We start from the raw sequence: 9,950 nt of genomic DNA on the forward strand, positions 1-9,950 counted from the left end.
GGTTGAAAGGGGAAAAGCATAGAGGGGTTGCACCTGCAGGGAGGAATGGACAGGACAGGTGACCCAAAACTGACCAATGGGGTATTCCCATTTGCATCATGCTCGGTATAAAAGCTGAGAGATCAAAGGGTCAGCTCCCTCTTTCTTCAATGGCCAGTGTTCGAGGAGGACCCTGTCTGTTCGTCTGCCTTTGATCCCAATCTGTGCATTCCTGAATCCAGATCTGGAATCCAGTTCCCATCCATTGCTGAGTCCAGTCTGATTTTCCCAGTGCCTGCTGGTGACATGATCATCATCCTGGGAGCTTGATACAGTTCTGTATATATTGTATACATTTCATTATTTTCTTATTCATATATTTTTAATTTTTATTATTTTATTATTAATATTTCATTAAAGTATTGTGGGAAAGTAACGGAAGATTGGCGAGGAGGCCTGTAAACATGCTCAAGTGACTCGCATGTGGGGTGCTGGAAAACACATATATCACACTAATTGTTGCTTAGTTTTGTGTGCTCAACAAGTAGAACATCTGCACTTAGATAACACAGGCCTGGGATGGACTCAGGGGCACCTTATCGAACACACCTGAGATTCCTGCCCTGCTGGTGAAGAGATCAAAGCACAGCAGAAAACTGCCTGCCAGAATCCTTGAAATACAGGCCCAAACAGCAAGTGGGAGCTCTCTCGCTCTCTCACTCCCTTGCTAACAAGGACTCTCTTGCTAATAAGGACTCTCTCTCGTTCCGCAGTGCCTGCATCCCCTGCTTGCCTGCCTCTGCCCAGGTGCTGCTTCAGAGGTTCCCCGATCCATGAGATATTGAGATTAAATTTGTTCTTTGCCCTTAATCCATGGTTTTGTGGTTGTTCCTGTGTTCTGCCTGCATCAGCTCAGACAAGTAGTTTTAGTTTTCTTTTCAACCCATAAGTCTTTCCCTTATTTTCTCCCTCTTCTGGGAAGGGGGAGAGAGGCTAAAGAGAGCATCTGTCATTCATTTAGTGGCCAGCCCAGCCCAAACCATGACAGCTTCGCAGCACACATACACACGGGACAGAGAGTGAGATTATGCAGAGCGAGAGTTAAGAAAAGATTTAATAAGAAGATATAGGAATATAGGACAGACTGCAGTGATCAGGCACAGGGTTCAGTCAGACAAGCATATTGACTGGCCCCATTTTACACACATCCGTCCCCCTTTATACCCCTGACCCTCCTTGCCACCCCTGACTCCCCCTTCCCCTTGTACATCCCTTCATCTATTTGTATGGTTTTCTATGGTTCTATTAATTCCTTCAGCCCTCCTATTCTGGTGTCCAGGATCTCTCCCCGATTTACAGTTCTATCAGTTGTGAAGTCCTGGCTGGTCTTCCTAGGGAAGTGGTTGAATCACCATCCCTGGAGATATTTAAAAGATGGGTAGACGTGGTGCTTAGGGACATGCTTTAGTGGTGTTTTTGGCAATGTTAGAATCACAGAATCATACACTGGCAGTATTAGGTTAATGATTGGACTCGATGATCTTAAAGGTCCTTTCCAAGCTAGAAGATTCTATGATTCTAGGAGACCCATCAATTAGTGAGACTGGCAAGATTTGTTTCTTGTCATTGTCTTCACATTTGTTTTGTAAGATTTATGTCCCAGTATGTTTGCTTATTGTTTTCTTTTTTCCTTATCATCCCAATTTAGGCGGCCTCAATCAGATAACCCTGCTAGAATAAACATTCTCACACTCCATATTTGCTTATCAGTTAGTGTAACTGACCAGGTTTGTTTCTGGTCATTGTCTTTTTTAACAGCGTTTGTTCCCTTTCTTTTCCTTGTCATCTCAATTCTGTGAGGCCCTTAGTTGGATAATTTTACTTCAAAGAATAAATACTCTCACACTCCATGTATCCTTAATCCATGATTTTGTGGTTGTTCCTGCGTCCTGCCTGCATCGGCTCACACACCTAGCTAATATCTGTACTGCACTCTGATTCCTCTGCTGACAAGGCAAGTGGCAAATGCTGTAAAACTAATACCACTCTTTCTTTTTTTCTTCTTTTTTTTTCTTTTTCCCCAGGGAAATGTGTAGAGCAAAGCATACCAGTACAGTGTCTGTTCACTGTTGTAGCTCTTTGTCTGGTAGCCCTTGGAGTTCAGTGCCAAAGGGCCCTAGTATTTTTCTTCTTGCAAAGTCTCAGATAATACTCTGTCTATTTCTTATTCACCCTCCTTAATACAGCATAGCCTACTAACTTCCTCCTGCAGCTCTTCTACCTGCTGCCTGAGTGACTCCACCAGAGCACACCTTGTGCAGGTGGAGCTTTCACCCTCCTGTGGGGCATTTTATGGCAACACACAAATCTTGCAATCCTGTAGTTAAGCCATAACTTGCAATAGAACTGGGAGGACAATAAAACTTTTATTTAACATAATCACTCTGTGATTAGTAGCTAATTCTAGGTAGCTTTTCCCAGTTATTGTGGTAATGAAATAATGTTATGATAATTGCTGCCATCTTGTAGCTGGAGCCTTGATGCAAAAAGGCAACAGTATTCCCAGACTGCTGAATGCATATATATTTTTATTTGCTAAAAAGAAGTTAAGTTCTAGTGTCATGGACAAAATTATTTGAGCCCATCACCTTGAGACCATATCAATCAATTTGACACCTCTCTAAAAAGCAGTCTAGAGCAATTGCAATGAATAAATTTTTTATTGCTCAACTGTACAGACCCATTTATTTCAGTGGCATCATCACAAGCTAGTGTAGAAAATGATTTAGAGCTTGTCTCCACTCTTGAGGTTACATCAAGATGATGTACTTTGCAGCGATGAAGTCAAAGAAGAACTGAAGTCAAAGTACTCGCCGCCCTTGCTGTGAACCCTATCTTCATAAACAAAAAAGGGGGAAATGTTGGGGCCACACGACCTGGCCAAGAGGAGAGTGAGAAACCAGCCCCAGAGCCAGCCCAGCCTGTCCACACCCGGGCAGGGACCCACTGGTGCCCCTGGGACTCCATGCATTGTTGGGGCCATGTAGAACATCCGGAAGATCGATTAAGACTGATTTTGGAACCCTTCTGAGCATGTCGCAGAAGCAAAACTTGATCAGAAATAAGACTATATTGCTTTAAGAATAAGATTGTTTCAAGCTGGCCAGACAGAAGAGAAAAACATTGTGTGTGTCTGTGAAGGTCAGGCTGGAAAACCGCCTGGAGGAGTGTGTGTAGAGAGATGTGGTTGAAGACAGTCGCATACCGTAAGAATGGGAGTGCTCAGCCTGTTTGGCAAAACAGCTCAGAAACTAGCTCTATATATATAGCTTTGTGCATGTGAATAAAGTGGTGCTGCTTGTGTGGTGCTTGTGCTTCTGCTTCTGCTTCTGCGTCTGCTTCTGTGTCTGCTTATTGCATACGATTCTGTCAATCATCAATCTGATCAATCATCGCCGCAAATTGGTGCCCTGTGTGAGGCTCATCTTTTTCGACGACACACAACCCGATGGGTGAGTACAGAGTTTATTTATTTTGTGGCCACAATTCCTTGTAAAAAGGAACAGTAATGCCTGTTGAACAGGAAAGTTACGGGGTTGTTGTTAGAAATGGGACAGACTGCATCGCATGAACATAAATTATACTTAAAGGTTTTGCAACAAATTTTGCACGCTGCTGGCTATAATACTAGTGAGAAGCAATTATCTCAACTGTTATTACTAGTAAAGGAACATTGCAATTGGTTTCCATCTGAGGGTACCTTTGATAGCTCACAATGGGAAAAAGTAGGAGAGCATTTACAAAATTGGAAAGAGCTGGGTTTTGATATCCCGGAATCGGCACTAGTAACCTGGCATTTTTTATATTCGGCACTAGCTCAGTTAAAACCTAGTGAGGCTGTTGTAACTAAAGATACTGAAGGCAAAAATGTTTATAAGGATGTTGAGACTTCCTCAAATGTTTAAATTCCCAATAATCCCTTCGATCCTGGTCCAGTCGACCCAGAAACTGAACCTAACTTATATCCACCATTACAGCCCCCCCTCCCCAACAACTGAATATGCCATTGTCAGAAAAGAGGCCTTTGCCAATCACCCCCACATCACCTACAAACCCCTTTTTGGAAACAGAACCTGAAAAGCTTCCAGCAATGCAAAAGTGCAAGGAAGAAGCTTTAAAAAATGGGGATTTTCCTTTTACATTTCCAGTGATATATAAAGCTAATCGCCCTCTCGCTCATGAAGGATTACCTTATCAAGTTTTCAAGGAACTTAAAAAATCTATATGTGAAAATGAGCTGCAGAGTTCATTTACAGTAGGCATTTTAGAAGTAGTAGGAAATGCTTATGTTATGTTACCATAGGATTGGAATGTACGTAATTACCAGTGTCTCTTCTAATACTTAATACACTTCATCAACCAGTTGGATTAATTGGACACATTGAGAATAACGCTAAGGTTTTTTATCTTGAATGGCTTTTCTTACCTAATACCTTGAGAAAGACTGTTTCTACCTTTTTGGATCTCCTTATCTGGCTGATAATGAAGGGTAGAACTCGTACCCAGGAACTAACAGGATATGATCCTGTTGATCTTTACCTACCTGTTACAGCACAAGAATATACCTTCCTATCTCAAAATTCTCTGCCATTTCAAATAGCATTGGCCGATTTTGTGGGCAATATTCGTTTTTCTCCACCTTTTTGTAAGTTACTACAGCAACTGCAGACATTGCCTCTGTCCCAAGGAAACGATATCTTCCATGCCTATTTCTGGGGCTCGCACTATATTTGTGGATGGGTCAGGGAAAACTAGAAAAGCTGCCATTGCCTGGCAGACAGACATGCAGTGGGAACATGTTTTGCTATTTTGGGACTGCCTAAGGTCATTAAGACTGATAACGGCCCCGGGTACACTTCTCAAACTTCCCGTTCCTTTTTACAACAATGGGGTATAGATCACAATTTTGGCATTCCACATAATCCCACAGGACAAGCCATTGTTGAATGTAGTCATGCTCTGTTAAAACGTATGCTTCAAAAACAAAAAAGGGAATATGACACCCCAGGAACAATTGGATAATGCTGTTTTCACACTTAATTTTCTGAATATGTTGTCATCTCTGGGGCGACTGACAAGTGCCATGGAAAGGCATTTTGCAATACCAGAAGGTTTCATAAAACGCCCAAAAGTTCTATACAGAGACCCTTTGTCTGCTATCTCCTGGCATGGGCCAGTGGAATTGATAACATGGGGGAGAGGGTATGTGTGTGTTCTTCTTCCAACAGGGCCATGTTGGCTTCCTGCTCAGCATGTCAAGCCCTATCATGAGCTGGACAACCATCACAGAGAACCCTATACCACAGATGGAGACGATGGATCTGAACAAGGACAAGAGAACTCGGAAATGGAAGAGAGTGTAGAGACGACCCAATCACATGGGGAAAATTAAAACAACTACAACAACACGCAAGTACCATGATGGCAACTGTGGGTGCACCCCCAACCCCAGTTAATACCTTTTTGGCCTACCCAGCTATCATTAGCAGCAACAGTACAGTAAGAGTTGTTTTGTTGTTGCACTTGATAAGCTGCATTGCGAATGCTCAACATCTTTATTGGGCACATGTTGTAGATCCCCCTTTGTTTAAACCCATAACGTGGTGGGATCCTGAAGTTCCGATGTCTAATAACGACAGCAAATGGATAGGGGGAACATGGCTTCCACCAGCAGGTTTTTTAGAAAAAGGAAAGGATTGGTTTGATAGTAATGAATTTAATAACACTGTCAGTCCTTTCTTTACCAAAATCTATCACATGGCTGCACCCTTTTTCACAAGGCATGTGGTTCATGGTGTATATAGTAAAAAAGGTTCTGTTTATAGTTTAGATTTAACTCACATTCACAATGATTCTGTTATGATTTGTACCTCTCACCCTTATATATTTGTAGCATCAGCACATGTTACTATTTCACAAATCAATCACATATTTCAGGTAAACTTGACTAAGCCTTACTGTTTTAGTTGTCTCTCTCATGAGAATATTTCTGTACATAATCTATCTGTGATATTACCAATGAGACGCTGAGCTGAAGTATGGCTCCCAGTAAATTTAACACAGGACTGGGAAGGAGAATCAAGATTGGGCCAATTAGCATGCATCTTAAAGCAACAGTAGACTAGAAGCAAGAGATTTATAGGTTGGCTTATAGCTTTTATTGTATCTGCAATTATTATATTAGCCACTGCAGCTGTAGCAACCACAGCATTGACTAAATCTGTACAGACTGCTCATGAAGTAGCTTCTGCATTAAGCAATGTAACACAAGATCTTGCTATGCAGACAATTATTGATCAGCAAATTTTGGCCTGTTTAGATGCTCTAGAAGCAATGGTAATTTGGTTAGGGGATAGGCAGAGTGCTCTAACCACATGCACATGATTGCATTGTCTTTGGGAATATACAGAGAAGAATTTATGTGTTATTCCCCTGCAGTGGAATCAAAGTATTTATGAGTGGCATCAAATTAAGCAACATATACTGGGAGCCTTCTCGACTAATGTTAACGGGATGGTTCAAGATCTAAACATAGCTTTACAAGGACAATTGATGGAATTACAAAAATTGGCACAGAAAAATGTTTTAGATGAATTATTGGACAGTGTAAAATGGTAAAATCCAAAAAATTGGTTTACAGGCCTTAATCTGAGAATATGGATTTTCGTGGGGTTGTGTTGCACTTGTGCTGTTTTTATTCTTGCAGTTATCAGAGTCATTTGGGGAACGGTGCACGGCCTCCGAAGAACCGAAGTCTGCAGCGATGATTGATCAGGACGCAATTGTATGCAATAAGCAGACGCAGAAGCAAAAGCAGGAGCACAAGCACCACACAAGCAGCACCACTTTATTCACATACACAAAGCTATATATATAGAGCTAGTTTCTGAGCTGTTTTGCCAAACAGGCTGAGCACTCCCATTCTTACGGTATGCGACTGTCTTCAACCACATCTCTCTACACACACTCCTCCAGGCGGTTTTCCAGCCTGACCTTCACAGACACACACAATGTTTTTCTCTTCTGTCTGGCCAGCTTGAAACAATCTTATTCTTAAAGCAATATTATTTCTGATCAAGTTTTGCTTCTGCGACATGCTCAGAAGGGTTCCAAAATCAGTCTTAATCGATCTTCCGGATGTTCTACATGGCCCCAACAATGCATGGAGTCCCAGGGGCACCAGTGGGTCCCTGCCCGGGTGTGGACAGGCTGGGCTGGCTCTGGGGCTGGTTTCTCACTCTCCTCCTGGCCAGGTCGTGTGGCCCCAACAGTACTTTTTTTAAGTGTACCATCTGAACGGGCACATAGTGGCTGCATCCCAATGGCTTTCACTGTACAGTGAGTTAGTGCTTTCATGCAAGAAAGGTTTCCTCTGACGTCTGCGCTTGTTTATACCATTGCTGGTCTCTGTTCACTATGGCACTTTTCTAGCAGTGCATGGTAGGATGTGGGCCATGAAGCAGTCAAAAACTGCTATGCACCAACTCGGGATCACACATGAAAAATCCTTGAAAGTTCTCCTGTTGTCTCATAATCGGATTCTTTTGAATGGCTAGTGCCAGTGAATAGCCATGAGCTGCCCTGACAGACTACTGTAGAGGTAATTTGTGCTCCACTCTGACAGTCAGGAAGACGCATTGCACACACAATGTGTGTATATTCGATGTTACATTGATCAATGCAAGCTGGCTGCAAGCCACAGTCACAGGTTCCTCTGTCTCATCTGCAGTTGCCAAAGATGGAGCACAATAATGAGGTCAAGGAAGAGAAGAAGCCTGGGTAGCTGCTTCGGTAGCTTCATTTAGTGCATTATTGTCCTGGGAGTAATAAAGAGGCATTGACGGTATTTATTAAGAGTTAATAAAGATTAATTCTGTCACAAAATAGTTTTTGTGAAATTTAAGAGGGGTATTTTTAGAAAAGGTGGTCAAATGTAAATGCAGCCCTACAAACCCACTTGAAATTAATCATGACACTACACATAAATCAGCCATCACACTATTTGTACATACTGTCATAGTAACTATCCAGCCTACAGCAGCACTGCCCACAGATTTTTAACCAATTTACATTCAATGAACACTGCTTGTGCCATTGATAGTATCCCTGGACAACAGAAATCCCTGAAAATGTCCACTCCTTTTCTCCAGACTAAAATTAGATGTTTCCCAATTTGTTTCTGCTCAGTGAATGCCATATATACGGTGAGGGAAAAGTGTACTGTATTTGACAACATATCATGAAGTATCTGTGTTGTTTCACTGATAAGGAGCTTTCCAGGATGATGCTGAAAAGATTAAAGGTTAAAGCTCAGCAGAGGAACTGATAGAGAAATGAAACAAAAGGGTCAGTTGCTGAGTCACTCTCCAGCACCCCTTTGCAGATGACTCCAAGGCTCACTATGTATTGGATCTGGGTTTCTGAGCTAGCCATTTGTGCTAAGTATTTTATCTACATGGTGAATCATAAGATTACTCACATGGGAATCTATTCCAGCATAATTACAGCATTATAATTAGATCAATATAGTTCTACTGGTAAATTTCCTATCTACAAAGTATTATCAAAATTACTAGAAGAAACAATACAAATTCACTTTGGTTTTTTTAGCCACATTTCTTCACTTGCATATTTGCATATAGAGAAAGGAAAATAATTTTATTCTCTGTATAATGCAGAAGGGTTTTTTATGTTATTTGGTATATAATTTTCTGTGTTAACATTAATTGCTATAAAATTTCATACCAAGCATATAGTAGCACAATGTGACTCAGAACTCAGAGAATCAAAAGGCAATACAATATGGTATTTTTCTTCTTTTAACCCCCCAAAAGACTCAATAAAACTCAATGAGCTGTGATCCTGTGATTAAGGGGAAAACGGCAAATTTCCAATTTGCACTAATTAAAACTAATCATAGCTGAGAAGTTACTTCTCTGTTCCTCTGTGGGGCTCATCAAATCTGTTTGAAAGCTCTAATTCCAGATTAAATCAAAGTACAAACAGTTCTGAAAGGCATCAGAGACAACATGGTCACCACTGAAATATTAAAATACAACATCAGCCATCTGACACAAATCATCTTAGCTGGCCTGTTCTTGTTGTGATGAAAAGCCCTGTTCATCTGAGTTCAATACCATTTTTCTTTGCCTGCACTCAGTGATTTGCTCCTTTCTCCACAGCCAGCAACTGTGGAGGTGGAACAATGAACTCTTTCATGGCAAGAAAGATAAGAAAATAAAACCCTTTTCACTGGAGATCTTTTGCTCTTGGTGTCACTCTTTTCCTGAGACAATGGCTGTCTATGCATTTTCAAAAAAGAAGACTAAAGTGATTATTAAAGTTATAATGGTCAAAGAGGACACCCATTTCATAGCGAATCTCTTATCTATATAATTTTGACATTCAAAGAGATTAGATCCTTATCAATTATAAATTGGTATCAAGTGCTTGAGGATGTCTGCCTACACTCACAGTTTGACATGATCTCCTTGTACACTATTAGGCCTCAGTGCTGCAAGGGACTGTATAGGAACGAGTCCTTATGCCCATAATCAGCAGCACTGATGTTGGTTGGGTTTCATTCAGATGCAGGACTCTGTTGTGCTTCATTGTGAGTTTGGGTAAATGAAGTTAGTGTTATCCATGGAATATCATTCAAGAGGCTGTTCCCTCTGGGTATGCAGGAACCTTTGGGCTTTGATTTATGGTTCTGAGGCACTCCTTACTTCCATGTGTACATGGAAAAAACTGTTAGCCCTGTTGCATGACATATTTTACTTGGTGGATTAACACAATGATGAAATGCACTATCATGGCACTGTGCAGGCGTCGGGCTACCTCACATCTGCTGTGCAGACACCTCAACACCTTGCATTTTCTTGGCTTGTCAGACCCACATTAGCAATGTC

General features: G+C 41.4%; 1 long non-coding RNA gene across 1 annotated transcript; it reads left to right on the forward strand.

Moving 5' to 3' along the window:
* Positions 1–3,329: 3,329 nt before the first annotated feature.
* Positions 3,330–9,295, forward strand: LOC141476687 (uncharacterized). Its single transcript, XR_012463676.1, has 3 exons — positions 3,330–3,491; positions 5,268–5,538; positions 6,746–9,295. It is a non-coding gene; the product is annotated as an uncharacterized lncRNA (long non-coding RNA).
* Positions 9,296–9,950: the final 655 nt, after the last annotated feature.

The sequence above is a fragment of the Numenius arquata genome, chromosome W, assembly GCF_964106895.1.
Source record: "Numenius arquata chromosome W, bNumArq3.hap1.1, whole genome shotgun sequence".
Taxonomy (NCBI): domain Eukaryota; kingdom Metazoa; phylum Chordata; class Aves; order Charadriiformes; family Scolopacidae; genus Numenius; species Numenius arquata.